The sequence below is a fragment of the Schistocerca nitens genome, chromosome 7 (assembly GCF_023898315.1).
Source record: "Schistocerca nitens isolate TAMUIC-IGC-003100 chromosome 7, iqSchNite1.1, whole genome shotgun sequence".
NCBI lineage: Eukaryota > Metazoa > Arthropoda > Insecta > Orthoptera > Acrididae > Schistocerca > Schistocerca nitens.
Window position 1 is genome coordinate 167,259,772 of NC_064620.1, and position 20,119 is coordinate 167,279,890.

The window sequence follows — 20,119 nt, forward strand, 5'->3', positions numbered from 1 at the left end:
GGATAAGTGTTTAGACGTATGAGTGGATATAGCGGTTATAAGCTTTCCGTCTGAGATAAATGCATAAATGAATAAACAGTGAATAAAGTTGAGATAATGTGAGTGGATCTAGTGTGGTAAATGACAGTTTCACTTAATCCCTTTGATCGTGAAACACGATTCCTGAGTTGGGCTGAGGCCAGCCGGAGTCAGACGGTCAGCTCTGCGAGGCCCGGCCCTAAATCAGAGCCTTCGACAGGTCCAGACGCTCTGGGAAATACGGCGGAGAGCTGCGCCGACCGCGGTGTAACTCCTGTGATGTCATCGCTCGTCCTGCCTGCAACCGCCAACGGCGAGCGACCCTGACTCCCTGGACAAGCCCTCCTCACCTTACCCACCCCCTGTATCGCTCCCATTCATCCTTATGCTAAACGAGATACCGACCGCACTATTTCTGCAATTAGGCAGCACGCGATCTACTGTCCAGTGCTAAGCTTTCCATTAAGTCACATCTATAAATACTGTGCGTCAGTTGGCAAAATTCCTCTCGACTAGTAAAGCGCTGACACTCGTAATTTATGTATCCTGTGAAGCTAATTGGCCAAGATACAAAAGCAAGAGCACGATTCTGGGAAGGAAATTACATGTCACCGTACTAAATTTACCCGTTGACTGCATGCATTGGTACCCCTATGCCGACATACACTGGCATCTCGAGTGAATTCGTTTAATATATGAAACAGTAAAAACCTCGTGAAAAATTGTTCATTAGACTTATGAGCAACAAGACAATACACAAATGAATTATAGCTCTCTCAGCGACGGTCGACGCAAAGAGACATTAAATATCGGAAACCACACAAACCGTAAACTAAAACCTAATTTTTTTTGTTTAGTCTACAAATCTTCCTATCGACTGATGGTTATAACGACTCTGAAGTAAAACTTGTACAAATAAAAGAAATAGTGCAATAAAAATGGAAGAGATCTCTCAGATATTGCGGTATCAGGTGCTATCCGCTCGGCCGCACTTTCAAATACGTGCACCGTCAGTTAGACCGCCGCGCCGTGTTTCCTACAGCCGCCCCCACTTCACGAGGGCGCTGCCACGAAAGATTATGACGCTGCCAAAGAGGTGCAAGCATCCCCAGTGGCGGGTGTACTTAAGTTCGAACATTTATGAATGCACTGAGCCCAGTTTATGTGTTCACCAGTCGAGTAACATTCACAAACTTTCTTAGTGGCCAGGGCTCGTGATTTAGTGAATTGTTATTATGCTGAAGACAGACTGACGTTTGTAAGTATGGGTATGTGTATGTATTTCAACATTCAAAGCTACTGTAAGCAACTGCCGCTGCAATTACAGCAACAAAGTAATGTAATATTTTTACTGTTTGATATTAGATGTATAATAAATTTATATCTGGATTCTGTCTTCATGAACAGCATCCTTCCTCCTGTATCCACTAAAAAACTACTCACCGTACAAAGAAGAGCAGCTCGTTTTGTATCATCGCGAAGTAGGGGAGATAGTGCCGCAGACATGATACGTGAATTGGATTGGTAATCATTCAAACAAAGGCGTTTTTCGTTGCAACTAGATCTCAATAAACTTCAGTCACCAGTTTTCTCCACCAATTGCGGAAACATTCTGTTGGCACTCATCTACATAGGGAGAAATGATCATCACGACAAAATAAGAGAAATTATGGCTCGCTCCGAAAAATTTAAGTGCTCATTTCTCCTGCGCGCCGTTCGAGAGAGGAACGGTAGACAGACAGCTTGAAGGTGGTTCATTGAACCCTCTGCCAGACACTTTATTGTGAATAGCAGAGTAATCACGTAGATGTAGCAAGTTATAACAGATATGAAGTCTCGACCTTTAAATTTCTTTCTGTCTAGTCTAAACCTAGCTACATAAACGAATAAAATGTTGAACAAATCTTTGATTGAGGAAGAAAACAAAAATACAGATTAAAAGCAAAACGGCGAAATGATTTTGATTCACACTATCAAATAAAACGGCTAAAAAAAGTATATAAATATTTGTTATACACTGCATTACATTTAAAATTAAGAAAAAATACTACTTAGAAACCATTTTCTCCGTTTTTCAAACAAATAAACATTGATATTTTGAATATTATTGGCAATAGATATTCTACAATTCGTTAGAAATGCATGGTCCTTTCATTTATTATTTGTTTCCTATAATTATTGTGTCATCATCTTTGTCAGTATGCTTTGTTTGAAAATTGGGCGAGAATTACCTTAACTTTCCCTAAAAGTCAGATTTTTCCCAGATTTATGTTTAATTTCCACATAATTACTGTCTGTTATTATTATATTATCGCGTAATATAATTTTTGAGCTATATGTATTAATATCAAAAAGTTTATTCCTAAAAAAAGGAATAAGCAGTTTAGTCGATTCACAGAATAGCTGTGTCAAAACTCTCAATCCATTCTAGTATAGTTTAACTTAAGGAAAAAAAAGCACAGGAAAGACAGGCTATCCTCCCATTGGAAGCAACACCCAAAAGGAAATACTATGGCTCATTTCCAGAAGGAAATAAGACATTTCATAAAGAAGTCACTGAAACTGTGTGTTTAAGGAGATCAAGCTATGCTATTTTAGTACTTAAGTTGTGCACTTTAGTATCTTGACAGTCTGATCAACTTCCCTCACACTATGTTTATAGAAGATATGGCCTTCATAGTAGAGAAATGAGTGAACCGACTTTGTCCTATTTAAATGACAATGAATTAGTTGACATTATGATTAGTTTAATCATAATGTATAAAGCCACAGACAGTTATCTCTTTATCAGACATTTGAAAGACTGTTTAGGAGGATTAAACTTTAACATCAGTTCGACGATAAAATGTACAGAAGATAATTAACATACAGGATAGCTGGAAGTAGCGCTGTGCCATCTAACGTGGTCATGGAGTGGAGGGAGGGGTTCTATTGACTGGTAGTCGATTGAGCTGAATGATTTTTTGTTTAAATCTTTAGCAGAAAACTAAGTTTGCTTGTGTTTTTATGATGACTCTGGCGCTAATAACACGCAACTGCAGAATGACTGCAGGTGGAATGCAGCCAGACCCTAAAAACAGTTTATTCTGAAACAGACAGGCGTAAATAATCTGGCCTTTCCGTACTTATACACTTCTTACGGCAAAGTTGCAAATTTGACAGGTGAATTATTTTAAACGTTCATGTTACCATAAAGGAATAAAATGTAGATGAACTGCAGCGAGTTGAAAACTTAGTTTCAAGTTTTCCGTATCCTTGAAGAGAAACATATCCCTAACACACGTAATACCAAATGCCTTCAATAACATAATTAAAATTTCTGATGGACGGCGTCCTTAAGCTGTAAAACGAATCCACAAGCTTTCGAAAACTCGGCTATCAACACTCACCACCACACACACAAAAGCAAACACAATGTAAAACTGCACAAACAGATAATCAATACCAGTAACTACTGGACAAAGCAATCGATATCAAAGTTGGTTAAATGGCTCAAATGGCTCTGAGCACTATGGGACTCAACTGCTGACGTCATTAGTCCCCTAGAACTTAGAACTAGTTAAACCTAACTAACCTAAGGACATCACAAACATCCATGCCCGAGGCAGGATTCGAACCTGCGGCCGTAGCGGTCGCGCGGTTCCAGACTGAAGCGCCTTTAACCGCACGGCCACTTCGGCCGGCCAAAGTTGGTTAGGTCACACACAATAGCTCTGCATTGTCTCCAGTTATTAACGTAACTGTTAACGCCATCCACCACAACCGTTCGCTAACCTATGAAGTTACTTCTATTGCGCGGATTAGATGATAGGTAACTTAGTACTAATTATCACTAAGAAGGCGGCAACAGCCATTAACATGAAATTTTTCTTAAGCTGTCAGGTACTAACCCGTTTATTATGAAGGAAGGAAGGAAGGAAGATTTGGATTTAACGTCCGGTCGATACCGAGGTCATTGGACAAGGATTTATTCTGAGGTAGCATTTCACGCGATGCTAAATATACCTTACCTAACGCTGAGAAGTAGCTTCTGTCTTCCCACACAAGGATTAGTGAGAGTCGTTTAATTCTTAAAGTACGACTTTACTTTGGAACCAGACAGTGAGTGGTCAATTTACTATCGCCATTTGTCGCTGGCAAACAGTTTGTACTAATGCGCCTGCTAAGATCCAGTTAGAATTAAAAAGGGGGAATATACCGCACTAACTAACACACAGAATGATTCAGCTGTCCCTACTTATGGGTATTACGAAACGCCCAATAACTTTAAATACGACAGGCAACGTTTTCATATTATCTCGCTCCATTTTCATATTCTCTCGCTCCCTACACAAAAAGTGAACAAGATCTTTTTGTAGGAAATTTAATGCTCTTAAATTCTGTACTGGGATACGTTCACACTAGAGGGCCTAGTTCTCCCACTATTCAAGAAACATGCACCAAAGTGACCTTCAAATGCGGTTCCCCCCAACAACTCGAAAATCGTGGTCCACAACGAAAACATAACCCTGTACAAAATTTAACTACATTAAATTTCCTACAAAAAGATCACGTTAATTTTTTTCTCCTGCAGCACTAACAGTCTGCACACAGCAAGCGAGAGAAAATGAATATCTTATATGTGGTTTTTGAAGGCGTTGCGGGCTGCATAAAATCCATAGGTATGGGCAGATGAATCACCATGTATGCAGGGCCGGCTAACCAACCCTCACAGGCTGACAAGGACGAAATGACTGAAATTGACCAAACACTCACAGCCAAGCAAACGACATGAACAAATTTCCACCCACAGATATGCAATCACATTGTTGCAAATTCTCACCACAGACGAAATTAAACAAAAACAAAAAAAAGGAATCGAGCCAAAGAAACAATATACATAAAATAGACTCAAAGCAATTCCTCTCAGACATGGTTCTCACAATGGGCCTTGCACAGAAAATAGCTAACAATCGGATCAGTACATACATTGTGCTGCTAACTTAAAGGCTTTAATTATGACATTCCCTCTCTTCATTTATTAACAGTCTGTACAGAGCTCACAGCCACGGCAGGAGATGAATAAAATCACTTTCTGATGCCAATGGCCGTATTTCAAAGGTGTCAGTCAACAGCAGAAAATGCAAGTTAACTGACAAATGCTATTAGCAACTGACCTTCCAGGTGGTTTTCATGCCATAATGAAAGTATTTGGCCATAACACCAAACTCACGCAATTGTGGAAAGAACACCACCAAGTAAAACTCGATTTTCCAAGACTTGCTATCACTGAGCTCCAGAAAACGCATTCACGTGCACATAGCCCACCTTCGTATGGATGTCAGCTAGTCTGTTGCTAACATAGAGGCAAGCTCTAAACAAGGTGGCTGACTTTGCCTGATGCATAGGCTCAAGGCAGACTGCAGCAACCAACAGACTCCTGAGGAGAGTCCGTTCAGAATATCTTGGCTGGTAGATGCACGGACAGCAGGGCATGCGTGGGGAGAGCGGTAGTGGTGGGGGCTGAGGACAAGCGCTGTAAGGGATTTGCCAAGCGCTGAAGGGTAAGTGTCACTCTAAAATGAAGCCCACACTCTCATTTCTTTGTAAATATTAAGTGTGGCCAGTCCACAGTCACACTCGCATGGTGAACATTCAAAAAGATCTGTCACCTATACTTTAGTTTGAATGAAATTACAATGAAATCTGGACCTTTAGCTGCTTACAGGCGTTGGTAATATCAACGAGGACAGTTGAAAATGTGGGCTCCAACTGGGATTCAAACGCAGGATCTCCTGCTTACGAGGCAGACGCTCTATGCGACTGAGCCATCGAGGACACAGAGTACAGTATGACTGCAGGGACTTATCTCTGTCACGCTCCCCGTGGGACCCACATTTCCAACTTACTGTCAACACACTACCGTTGTAGTGCCATGCCCACTACACTCATTACTCGCGGCAGTCAATCTATTGATTCCCGTAGGAGTGAGCAATGTGAGTGCATCCGCACTGAAGTATATCACTGGCTGGTAAGCCTTATCTATATGAAGATGGTATCTGTTCTTTTGGACATGTCCAAGCGAATTTAGAGTAAAACCTACATATTTCTCTAGTTGCCATCTTAAAATTTGTTTCTTTTGCCAAAACACAGCGAATTTTACACAGTATCACTTCACTAACATGTTGTGTAGACGCAGTTGTGAGAGATTTCTGAAATAGTGCTTTATTAAGTTTATTAAGTCAGGAACTGAGGAAAAGCAAGGTCAGTACCTTACGTCAAAGCACGTCCTCAATACAAAATATGCGTGTAATGTTTACACTTATGTCGTTCCAAAACAGATAGCATTCTAGTTTCATGAGCTATTCATAGCCCTTAAAAATAAGTCTTTCACCAAAAAAAGCCTGTAGTTTGCAGACTAACACGGTAGATAATTAAGTTTTGCATAATAACCATGTGTAAAAATACTCTCTTCTTCGTCTGCTATCATTCGCCAAAATCTGATTTTGATATCTGAAACCGTTTATGAATTATGGGGAATGTTGTGGTTATTTCATTCTAGCTTTATCGCTGGCGAGACGCAAGAGCAAACGAGTGTGCTATGTCAGATCAATTTTCTCGACATTGATGACAAATAGATACCTCCACCCAAGTCTAAAGAAAAATTTCAACATGTTTGCTAAATTTCATGCACAGCAACATATTATGTAATATGCATCTAACGCAAAATCATAGCGACCCCTATTCTTCATTGTGAACTTTCTCGAATTTTTCGCAGTCTTACTACCACGTAAATGTCACAATAACCTTGACCATTAACGAAATAATGGGCATGTCATAATGATCTTGAGATGTAAAGCTACAAGTAAGGCAAAAACGAAATTTTTTCCCGAAAAGTTTCAGTAAAATATTTTGAGAAAGGTTGCAGGTCGTTCACCTCGATTCTGTCATCGCCGACCGGCTGAAAGGTGGCAGACAGTGTTGGCCACTCCGAGACAAATGAATGAATTCGCCCAGCACTTTGGACGAAAACTGGTCACTGTGCATTAGCCATCTAGCCACAGTATCCTGCATGGACTCCACATACTGAACGCTGACCTTCACTCAGCGTTGTACAGACGCCGCCAGAGCACTCGTCCACTTGCAACAACGACAGGAAACCAATCAGCACGACCGGGTAGTTATAATTAACGTGCAGTTACTGATACTGCAAATATTGTGAGGCAGCGAAACTTGGTAGATATTTTAATGCCACCAGATGCTGATCATGTGCTGTACAGCATTACGTCGACGTATCTGGTGCTCAAATTGAGCAAACTGTGTATGTGGCGGTTGTTAATATCAACTTTATGCCTTTTCACTTGTTTCATCATTTTCATCCATGCCCCATTCCTAAACAGTCACATGTAGAAACGTTTCTGTGTGTCTTCCTTGCAATCACAGCGCCAGATTTGCACCTGGTGGCCAAAACTGAAAATAATTTTTTTATAGCGTAACTCTGTTCCGCATTAACGCATTAGAATAATCTACCAAATTTTGGCAGCATAACCGGCCGGAGTGGCCGAGCGGTTCTAGGCGCTAAAGTCTGGAACCGCTCGACCGTTACGGTCGAATCCTGCCTCGGGCATGGATGTGTGTGATGTCCTTAGGTTGGTTAGGTTTAAGTAGTTCTATGTTCTACGGGACTGATGACCTGAGAAGTTAAGTCCCATAGTGCTCAGAGCCATTTGAACCTTTTTTTTTTTTTTGGCAGCATACGATAATTGCAGCCCGCAATGGAGCTCTGTGAGTAGCTGCACTTTAATTTTAGCCTCCTAGTTCATGAATGTCACGCCTCATATCAGCATTTAAATGCGAAAGTATGTTTCTCTGCCAACGTGGCTGGTGATACTGGCTGATATCAATGATGACAATGAGCACTTAGCTCACGGATAATCAGATGTTTAACGAAAAAGTGGAGGGAAAAGTTTGTATCAATATGAGACAAAAAATGATTCATTTTACAGTTGCGAATCCGTCAGCTACACATGCGACATCATTTTCGTTTGATTATTTATGAAACTTTGTGATAATCGTATTATTCGAATGACATCTGACACTTCACAATTATCTAGCACTCCACTAGAGTCTCCTCTGGTTCCTCAACTGGCCATCAAGATCTTATTTTCCTTTTTTCCAAAAATATCTAAAGACCAAGACCAGGATGGTTCTTCATGAAATTGTATTGGCTAATTTTCGGGACTCGTTTCACAGTCCATAACACAGCTGCAGAGTTCAATATGCGTACCAGACAAAATTTTATTGCACATTCTCTTGGCCACATAGTGAGAAGGTTGAGCTAGACCAACGTCTTGTCCTGTCCGTGATGAAGTACCTCTCCTTGACTGAGCTTAGGAAACACGTGGGGTAGGTTTACTCGAGAAAGATTTTAATTCTTCACAACTCTCCAGATATGTAGAACTCTCCAAACTGAAGCCATAGGTATTGCCAAGAATGTTTTTGTGAACCATTCGTAAAACGTAGCAGCTTCGATTACGTAAATGTACTCGATATGACAAACTAAGTATGACACATTTCATGGAAACAAAGTACTTCAGGATGTAAAGTTTTCTTCACATATCAAATAGCACACCTAAGTATTTCCCATTATTTTTCATTCATCCCACATAGGAAGACGAAATGCAACTAGAAGGCGGATAACCGCGAAGAAACCTTCAATAACAGAAGAAATATTTCAACTGATCGACGAAAGAAGGAAGTACAAAAATCTTCAGAAAAGATAGGAACACAGCATTCCAAGTCACTTAAGAATGAAATAAACAGAAGGTGCAGAGAAACCGAGGTAAAACCCCTGAAAAAAAATCTAGAACTCGAAAAAGGGATGGTTGTAAGGAGGACAGATTCAGCATGTACAAAATCAAAGCAGCCTTCAGCGAAATTAGAAGTAAAGGGGCAACATTAAGCGTGTAAGAGGAAATCCATTGATAAACACAGAGAGGAGAGGGGGTACGTCGAAAGAGCACAAACAAGGTCTGTCTGATGGCGAGGACTTAAATCGTGAAAGAACAAGAAACAGTAATCGCTATCGAAGAAACAGGCGATCAAGTATTAGAGTTACAATCTATCAGAATCTTCTTAAGGACATGCGTATAAATAAGACAGAGGCTATATGTAACATTTCTTCTGAATTTCTAATATTATTCTCAAAAATAGCGATCAACCGACTATTGAATTTGGTGTGTAGACTGAAAGTACACCATCGAACTTCCGGAAAAATGTCATCCACACAAGCAAGAGCAGGAAATGCAAGACCGCAGAATCAGCTTAACGGATCATGCATCGGAGTTACTAAAAATAATAGTGTATGGAAGAATGAAAAAGAAAATTCAGGGTCTGTTAGATGAAGACTGATGTGGCCTTAGGAAAGGTGAAGGCAGTTCTGACGTTGCGTTTGGTAATAGGAGCAGCACTTTAAAAAAAATCAAGGTACTTTTATTGCATATGTACAAGGGTTGGAACTTTAGTAATGGCAACTACTTATTTACAGCTCGTACAAAATTGATACGTGTTTTTCAGAGTTTTACTGACCGTCAAAGTACTCACCAGCGTAGTGTATAACCCGTTGCCAGCGATGTGGAAGTCGTAGGATACTCTTTGCAGTGCCAGTTGTGTTGACAGTTCGAGAGGCGCCATCTATTGCCCGAAGAATTTGTAGCAGTTCTGAAGCGAATGCCGTGAAGTGTTTCCTTCAGTTTAGAAATCGAGTTGAACTCACGAGAGCTTACGTCTTGGGAGTGCTGTGGGTCGTATAGCACTTAGCAACCCCATCAGTCAAACAAATCAGTAACAGCTTGCACTGTACGTGCTTGAGCATTGTATTGCAAAATGATGGTCAGGTCCTGCAGAAAGTGTCATCACTTCTGTCTCTATGCTATCTCTATGCTATTCATTTCTGGAACACAACCTACGACCAGCTTCGAGACTGAAATGCTGACACTTTCTGCAGGACCTGACCATCATTTGGCAAGACAATGCTCAAGCACGTGCAGTGCAAGCTGTTTCTGATTTGTTTGACTGATGGGGCTGCTAAGTGCAATACCAACTACTGCACTCCCAGACTTAAAGCCTCGTAAGTTCAACTCGATTTCTAAACTGAAGGAAACACTTCACGGTATTCGCTTCAGAACTGCTACAAATTCGTCGGGCATTAGACCGCGCCACTCGAACTGTCAACACAACTGACACTGCTAAGAGAATCCTACGGCATCCACATCGCTGGCAGAGGGTTACACACAATGCTGGTGTCTACTTTGAAGATCAGTAAGACTCTGAAACGCGTATCTTTCTTGTACGAACTGTAAATAAATAGTTGCCACTATTAAAGTTCCAATCCTCGTAGATTCAAAACATAGTGCAAGATTTTAGAAGTTCAGAGAAAAAAGGAATAAGCTATACCGTAGTAAGAAATATGTACAAAAACGAAGAAGGAAGAATGGAAGACCTAGAACGAAGTGTTCGGATTGAAATGGATGTATGACAGGCATGCGTTCTTTCGTCCTTACTCTTCAGTCTATAGATCGAAGAAGCAATGACGGATTTAAAAGAAGGTTCAGGACTGGGATTAAAATTCAAGGGTATAGGCTGTCAACTATAAAATTCTCTGACATTGCTATCCTCAGTGACAGTGAAGAAGATTAACAGGGCCTGTTATATAGAATGAACGATCTAATGATTACAGGAAATTGATTAATCGATTGAGAGAAAACCAAAGCAGAAAGTAATAAGCAGCAGCAGACGTAACATAAAAACTGGTGACCATAAAATTGACGAAGTTGCAGAAGTCCGCTACATTCCTTAAAAAAATAAAAAATAAAAAAAATAAAAGAAGAAAAACATAATGGACGAAGCAAGGAGGACATAAGAACCACAGTAGCACTGAGAAAGAGTACATTTCTGACCAAATAAGACTACAACTATCAAACGTCGGTTTTCTGAAAACGTAATTTCTGGAAATGTCCGCTGGACCACAATATTCGGTAGTAGTGAAACATAGACTGTGCGGAAATAGGGAATGAAGCGAATCGAAGCGTTCGATGACATGTGATGCAGTACAAATATAATAGGCTAATAAGATTAGCAATGAGGAGGTTCTCGACAGAATCGCCGAGAGGAGGGACATGTGGAAAAAATTGGCTAGAAGGAGGAGTAGGATGACAGGAAATATCTTCAGACGTCAGAGAATAACTTCCATGGTACTTGACGCTGTAGATGCAGGGGAGGAAAGAAACTGGACTGTGTCTAGCAAATAATTAAGGACGTTGGATGCAAGTACTACTCTTCTACTCAAAAATGCTATGAAATGGAACACCTACAGCCGTCCTTGCGATATTATTTATTATATGGGTACCAATTTCGGTGCTTCAGTACATCATCTTCACGTCTTAGCTGACGCTGAGGGGTTAACTACAATAGTATAGACGATTCCATCAGTGGGCAACATCTATGAACCGGTTTTGCGGAGACTACCTGTTACAACGAAATTGTGTCTGCAACCGTCAAATACCAACTCTTCTCAGAGAGGTCAGTGGCGGGTCAGAAGAATAATGGGAAAAAAAGCACCTAGTTTAACTATACGCCTGTCTCAAATGTGAAGATCGTGAAATGTCAGTGACTCAACTGAAGGCGCTTGCTTTAAATGTGAAACATCATACAAATGAAGCTAGGTAATGACCAGTAGTACCTTCGGTGTAGTGAAATTTCCTTTAACTCACAGCTGGTATGCAGCCCAGTCTGTTCACTGCCTCCAAGAGGTTTCCGCAGGGTCAGACGTCGAAGCCCGCAATAGCCAGTACTGAGCGTGGAGAGACGTGAGGCAAGGGCGGATGATGGCGTCATTATGCAGCAGTGACAGCGCACGTATACTAACGAGCTCTCTGCCGACCGCCCTACTGCGACATTATTCGTGGAAGTGGGCCCCTGTGGCTGCCGATGGCGTGACGTCACGCCTCGACCGAGCAAGCGGAGTCCTGCCGTGTGTCAACAGCAGCGGTGGGCGGCTGTATGGCGGCTCATGACTAATTGTCGACCACCTGTCACGCTAGTGGGCCGACCTGTCAGTTGCGACCACCGACGCTGGAGGAGGACCATATGCAGACATCTACTAATGAGTCCAACAGAACCCTGACATGACACCCAGCTCTCGTCTCAGGCGGCTAACTATTCACCTCAAAGCCCCGCAGGGGCCACAGCAGGCTTCTGAGTCAGCAACCTGAAGGCACGTCAGAGTTCTGCCAAATGTATTTTACTATTGTGTCGCCAAGACGACACATTAACGACCACGTGACGAGTGCCAAAAGATATCCTTCGGTGCTTATTATAGATCTGTGCATGCTGCATCTGTGGCAGGCCTACTCTGTTTCAATCCCACCGTTCCAGGAAGAGTACTCCGCCCAAAGTATTGGTTCTAACGCGTGTAAAAGACATTCTGCAAGAAATCTGGAACGTAGGAGACCAAGTACTGGGGGATGTACAGCTGTGAGGAGAGGCCGTGAGTCGTGTTTGTATAGCTCAGTCGGTAGAGCATTTTCCCGCTAAAGAGAAAGGTCCCGAGATCGAGCCTCAGTCCGGCACGCAGTTATAACCTTCAGGAAGTCAGCGCACACTCCTCTGCTGAGTGAAAATTTCGTTTAAATCGTCTTACCATTCAAGAAAGGAGCTGAAAACACGTCAGCCAAACGAAGCCTTGAATGTACTTTGTTAAATTATGAGTTGACTTTTCTCATACATTTTCTCATACACGCTTTCTATTTTCGTAGCATTTTCATGAACCTTTAGAATTTATGGTCTATAGTGTTGATAAGTTGCATGCCCTCGGGAAAAATTACGGCTGTTCGCAGTACCAGCACAGCAAGGCCGTTTTGGTTATTGTTACAAGGCCAGATCAGTCAATCATCCAGACTGTTGCCCTTGCAACTACTGAAAAGGCTGCTGCCCCTCTTCAGGAACCACACGTTTGTCTGGCCTCTCAACAGATACCCCTCCGTTGTGGTTGCACCTACGGTACGGCTATCTGTATCACTGAGGCACGCAAGCCTCCCCACCAACGGCAAGGTCCATGGTTCATGGGGGGGGGGGGGGAGCTTTTGACAATGTTGACTGAAATACTCTCTTTCAAATTCTAAAGGTGGCAGGGATAAAATACAGGGAGCGAAAGGCTATTTACAATTTGTACAGAAACCAGATGGCAGTTATAAGAGTCGAGGGACATGAAAGGGAAGCAGTGGTTGGGAAGGGAGTAAGACAGGGTTGTAGCCTCTCCCCGATGTTATTCAATCTGTATATTGAGCAAGCAGTAAAGGAAACAAAAGAAAAATTCGGAGTAGGTATTAAAATCGATGGAGAAGAAATAAAAACTTTGAGGTTCGCCGATGACATTGTAATTCTGTCAGAGACAGCAAAGGACCTGGAAGAGCAGTTGAACGGAATGGATGGTGTCTTGAAGGGAGGATATAAGATGAACATCAACAAAAGCAAAACGAGGATAATGGAATGTAGTCGAATTAAGTCGGGTGATGTTGAGGGTATTAGATTAGGAAATGAGACACTTAAAGTAGTAAAGGAATTTTGCTATTTGGGGAGCAAAATAACTGATGATGGTCGAAGTAGAGAGGATATAAAATGTAAACTGGCAATGGCAAGGAAAGCGTTTCTGAAGAAGAGAAATTTGTTAACATCGAGTATAGATTTAAGTGTCAGGAAGTCATCTCTGAAAGTATTTGTATGGAGTGTAGCCATGTATGGAAGTGAAACATGGACGGTAAATAGTTTGGACAAGAAGAGAATAGAAGATTTCGAAATGTGGTGCTACAGAAGAATGCTGAAGATTAGATGGGTAGATCACATAACTAATGAGGAGGTAATCAATAGGATTGGGGAGAAGAGGAGTTTGTGGCACAACTTGACCAGAAGAAGGGATCGGTTGGTAGGACATGTTCTGAGGCATCAAGGGATCACCAATTTAGTATTGGAGGGCAGCGTGGAGGGTAAAAATCGTGGAGGGAGACCAAGAGAAGAATACACTAAGCAGATTCAGAAGCATGTAGGTTGCAGTAGGTACTGGGAGATGAAGAAGCTTGCACAGGATAGAGTAGCATGGAGAGCTGCATCAAACCAGTGTCAGGACTGAAGACCACAACAACAACAGTGGTGATAAACCGTGAATTCTGCCATCACAGTGCGAGCGTTTTCGAGAATACTGTGCTCCTTTCAATCGTAATGTGATTTACAAGAGGTGGACAAAAATAGCTCTTTACAAGCTATTGCACAATTCACTGTGACGTTTTCGAATTCACACTTCCGTGATCACTTGCATCAACGCAATGTAGATTCTTCAAAGACCACTTCATTTACGGGTCGCCGACCTCAAAGATCTGCAACGGCCGGGTATGGTTGGATACCGGGAGATTTCAGGTGTGCCCGACGGAGTCGGTTTTGTACCCGAAAGCTTATATTCGCCCATATCTGCCCCATTTAATACCCGATACCCGACTCAGACCCATATTATTTTGTGGTTGTGTTCATTTGCCTCTAATCGCAAGAAGTTGTGCAAATCAATTAGAATGGCATTAGAAACGCACGTAACATTTACGAATCACGAAAAAAATAAATAATAAAACTCGAAAACAGATACGAAAAAATTTCAGGATACTGTACAGGGTAAACAGAGCTATATGTTTTACATGAGACGTATTTTTAATTAATCAGGACAGCTAATCACTTTGCGATTTTTATTACGTGCAAAGTTGTAATTAATACACAAAAGACTACAACGCAACACTTACACAATTAGGGGAACTCGGGGCAGAACGGGATAGCGGGGCACAATGGGAAATTGCTCTTTTCTAGACTACAGAGTGCTGCAACCTGTTGTATGGGCATGTAACTACTTCTCCGAATGAAAGGGAAGTTAGGGCAGCCATTTTTATTTAGTTTGTAGTACGAGATCTAAATGAATTGTTGTCCGTCACGTTACCGCTTGCGTTGTTCTAACGTTTGGTGAATTTCAACGCCAGGTAAGCTGTTAATTGTTAATTGTATAACCTAAAATGACACATTCCCTTAAAGTGCATGGCGTTTGTTGCGTTTAAATACGTCAGTTATTACACTCCATAAAAGTTGTTAACCTCAAAAGTGTTCTTGGGGCGGAACGGGACGGGGCAGAATGGGATAGTGTCCCGTTCTGACCCGTCATATTTTGATGCAAGTAGAGAGCCAACTGTGTTCTCTTTTCTTTCCCCCTTGCTGTTCCAGATGGTGCTAAAGTACATGAAAAAGACTGATAGACAGCAATGGGACGTAAAAGCGATGGAAATGGCAGTTTCAGCCGCTTCATCTTCCCAAATGGGATTTTTAAAAGCATCAAAGCAGTTCAACGTACCGAAATCAACGTTTGAAAGATATGTGCGTAAAGCTACCAATAATCCTGACTACATAAATGACAAATCAGATACGAAATTTAAAAAAGTGTTCACTGCACAACAAGAACATGAGCTGGTAACATATCTCAAGTCAATAGAAAGCAGACGTTTTGGTCTAACAATGAAAGATCTCAGATCACTAGCCTATCAACTAGCCGAAAGAAATGGCTTACCACAGGATTTATTACGAGGCACCCCACACTGTCTATTCGCAAGCCAGAAAATACTTCTGGAGCTCGAACAATGGGACTCAACAAAGCAGCAGTTTCACAGTTTAACTCTCCCAACCAGCTATGTTCGCCGAACAACTCATCTTTCCAGATATCACTCGAGGCTGTCATTCCAATTCCACTAATCTGTCAAAATACTTGGTGGACTACAAGGCGAAAAGAAAAAAACCGTCGTATTAACAGATTCTCCTCAGAAGAAGGAACTGCAGAATGCTGTCGCACGTAAAGTGGGCCTACAGAAAGGAGGAGGGTGCACAAATATGAACAATGTCAGGACAGAGACGTCAGGTGCAATGCAACTTAAGGCAAAAATATCAAAACAGAGGACATGAAAGACCTTAAGAAAAATAAAAGGAAGAAGATGATGGAGAAGAGAGAATCAGAGAGAGAGAGGATGCTGAGTGTCTCTCTGTGGGGACTTCGACTCCGTTTCTAATGAGAGCTGGGTCGTATGACAGAGGTGTTTCAAGTGGGCACACAATGCATGTGCTGGCATAGACAGTGAAGGTGAAGAGGAAATGCTGAGTTGTGACTATTTTAGAGAGGACTAGTAGTTAGCGGTTTGGTGGTTATTAACCACTGTACATTAAAATATTTTCTTATTTTGAAGAACGACTTTTTAATTGTTTAAATTACACATTCCTTAGTCTGAATTGTCTTTTATACAACATTTTGTCATAGTTTAATACGATATTCGTAATTCAAATTCAACGTTTATGCAATAATTTAACATAAAATAACCTTATCCCATTCTGCCCCGTAGGTGGGGCGGAACGGGAAATATGCAAGTCTTTTTTTGAAAAATTGTAAAAAATGGGAAATGTATTGTTTTAAGTGATTTTAAAATAAGGTACATTAGGTTACACTACAAGGTGATTTTTTTGTAACTTTAAGAAGTGTTTCCTTGTGTTCCCTTATTTTATACAAATTGTTAAACATTAAGTATCCCGTTCTGCCCCGAGTTCCCCTACTTCCTACCTCAGCGTTTTCTAAATTACAGATTGTCAAGGGAATGGAATCAGCTCTCTGCATTTTTAAATAACAATTAAGGAACAAAAGTTTATCATCATGTTCCGGATTTATTCGTGATATTTTTTCTGAGTAATGTCACCCGCCACACTAAATTTCCTTTCACATGCAATACTAGTAGCAAGAATAGCAAAAATATTTTTTGCTGCTAGTGATAGTTGTGGGGGTATTGGGAATTTTGTTTCCAGCAGTCAGGCAGGAACAGTCGTCAAAGTATGGTGTGTCAATTATTTGATACACAGACGCATCGTCATAGCTCTGCGCGTCACTGACTTCGTCACGCCACGTGTCGTAATCAGTTGTCGTCCTCTTCAATTCTCTGTTCCTTCCCTTGTCTCGTGGCTTCTTTTCGACTGCACTTTCTGGAATTATCCTAGAAGGATCTGTAGCAGCTGATCGTACTTCTTCCTTATTTGCTGTACAGGAAAACATCCTGATATTTCTGAAAGGGGGAGTGAGGAACTTGGCGAAGCCGTGATTTATTCCAAGATTAACTCTGTGACGCATGTACTGCGAAGCTCTCGTTGCCAGTTTTTTTCATTATTTTAAACTCGTCCACGCTCCTGAGAATGCCGGACTAGTTTTGCATTATTCACCCGTAACTTAGGAGGTAATGCTGTAGTTTAGGACATTTGATGCAGTTAGGCTGTTTCATTGTGAAACATTTTTAAAAAACGTATCATATTTGTGAGTCTATTCCATCTCTTTCTACAGTTTTGTTGTTTTGCTGCAATATGTCCTTAATCTACTATAATTGAGACCAGACTGAATCAAAAATGCTTCCTTTTGAGTTCCAAAGTGTGTCACTTCCCTGGTGCAGATACTTATCTAATTTTGACTTCAGCCCATCACTTTTCATGTATAATACTAAATTTTCGCAAACTGATATTTGTTCAATAAATTAACCACAGTTTTCTGGCAACGAATGATCTGTATGGAATGTGTGGCGTAAGACTGTCACCAGTATATGGGTATAACATGACTGTCCTTTGCACCCCATTAAGGCACTGACTACGTTAGACCTCTGATCCGTCACCAAAACTAGCTTCGACAAGTATTCTTCGTCTGTTACGAGTAGGGAAAATTGAAGAAGCAGCTCCTGTAAAATAGATTCTCCCATATTGAGCTCGTCTGCAAAGTTTTGAGTAAAAAATGCTCTGTTCGTAAGGGGCAACTCCTCATTAATATCAAAAGAAAATCTTAAATAAAAAATTTTGCCACCAGGCATCAAATAATAAAATAAACTAAAAGAATAAGAAGCTGTTAAACCACTAGAAAAAGAAATAAAGGAAAAAAGTCAAACAATTAATTCATCTTAAACAAACAAGCTCAAAAATTCAATCCTTCGAATGAAATCTAGCCTGAAAAGGCATATAACACAAAGACAAACTAGAAACGTTAAAATAAACAAAAGTGAAAGGTATAAAATTTACAGTGGAACCCATAAAACGAATGTCCTGAGAATTCTTTAAATTGTGAATTATTGAATCTGCATATATACGCCCTAAATAATGCATGAGCCACTGAATGAAAAAAATGGATAACCCATTGCCAAAATTATTATTATCAAACCAAGTTGTCTTAAGGTAGAAAGAGTAACCTTTTTTTTTCAAAACAAACAAAAGTAGACCGCAACCAAGCCATTAATATCGTTATACAATCAATAAGCCTCGCGGGATTAGCCGAGCAGTCTAGGGCGCTGCAGTCATCGACTGTGAGGCTGGTCCCGGCGGAGGTTCGAGTCCCCCCTCAGGCATGGGTGTGTATGTTTGTCCTTAGGATAATATAGGTTAAGTAGTGTGTAAGCTTAGGAACTGATGACCGTAGCAGTTAAGTCCCATAAGATTTCACACACATTTGAACATTTTTGAACAATCCATAAACAATAACAACCAAGCACAATTATAAGTATCCATTACTGTACTAGAACGAATTAATGAATGTAACCTATTTTTCTAAAGTGATCTGTCCACATATCTCTGCTGTCTGAACACGCCGTCTGACTGCTGAAATAATTTCCGGAATGACGGTCATTCTCGTAATTCCTCCAGTTTTGGGGGGTGCTCGAGCAACTGTCGTAAGGTGAGTTCTTTGCCGTTTACCATTCCGACAGTTGCTCCCACGATGACAGACTCCTGGATGAGTTTAATGAAGTTCCATAGCTTGGAATGGACGCACGTTTAGTGCCTCATAGTGCACAGTGGATTTCTTGAAACGGTCGTGCGCGTCCGGTGGTGCAGACACAAAACTGAAAAAGGAGTAAGGGGTTTAGAATTACCGACGGTAATATTCGTCGAGAAATGCAAGTGACCAATGATAAGGAACAATACCATGAAAATAAGATTGAGCTAAGACAGTATTTATAAAGCTAATTGACGCCTCATTTTTCCTGTTTTTAACATACTAGTCTTCTGTTGTCTTCGCAGAATTTCCAATCAACGCGCCTAATCAAATTCCTGTTTCCTTATGATGACTTGTACTATAATATGAGCTTACTTTGCATATACTGAACAAATCCCGGATTATTTAGTATCTAAAATTTGTCCCAAACTTGTTTTTTGCCCTTGGTCTTGGGTTTTGGTAGTTGATAACTGCCAATTCCGTATTTGCTTTTTTACATCTTCCACTTGCGAAAAGGATAACTTAGCCATCGCTTTTCACAGAGTCAACAGTATAAGTATCCAAACATTTAAAATTCCAGTTCGCGACAAATAATCAATGGAACTACACCAACGCTGACAACGATGTAACACTAGTAATTTGCTGAGCTGCGCGTGAAAAGCATCATAAATGCACTATGGAGCCTGTGTCCATTATAGACCCGCTAGACCCGCAAACACCCGAGAGATACGACTCTTCGGCGCAGTAGGGCGCACTGTTGTGAGTCAACATTCACTGATCAGCCAGAACATTCCCACCACTTACCTAATATCGACGTAAAAACGTCCAGGCGATAGCAGCGTCCCCCGTCGAGTAATGATCAGTTGTCAGACAAGCGCACGGTGTATTAGGTATCAGTGAGTGTGCTGTCATTGTGTATAATGGGGAAGAGACGCGACCTATATGAGTTTGACCGACGGCTGATGGTGATGGTTCAAATGGCTCTGAGCACTATGGGACTTGACTTCTGAGGTCATCAGTCCCCTAGAACTTAGAACTACTTAAGCCTAACTAACCTAAGGACATCACACATATCCATGCTCGAGGCAGGATTCGAACCTGCGACCGTAGCGGTCGCGCGGTTCCAGACTGTAGCGCCTAGAACCACTCGGCCACTCCGGCCGGCGATGGTGATGGCCCAGAGGCTCGGCACGAGCATTTCGAAAACTCTATGGCCTGTCGCGTGTTCGAAGAGTGCTCTGGTGAGTGTCTTCAGCAGTTGGCGAA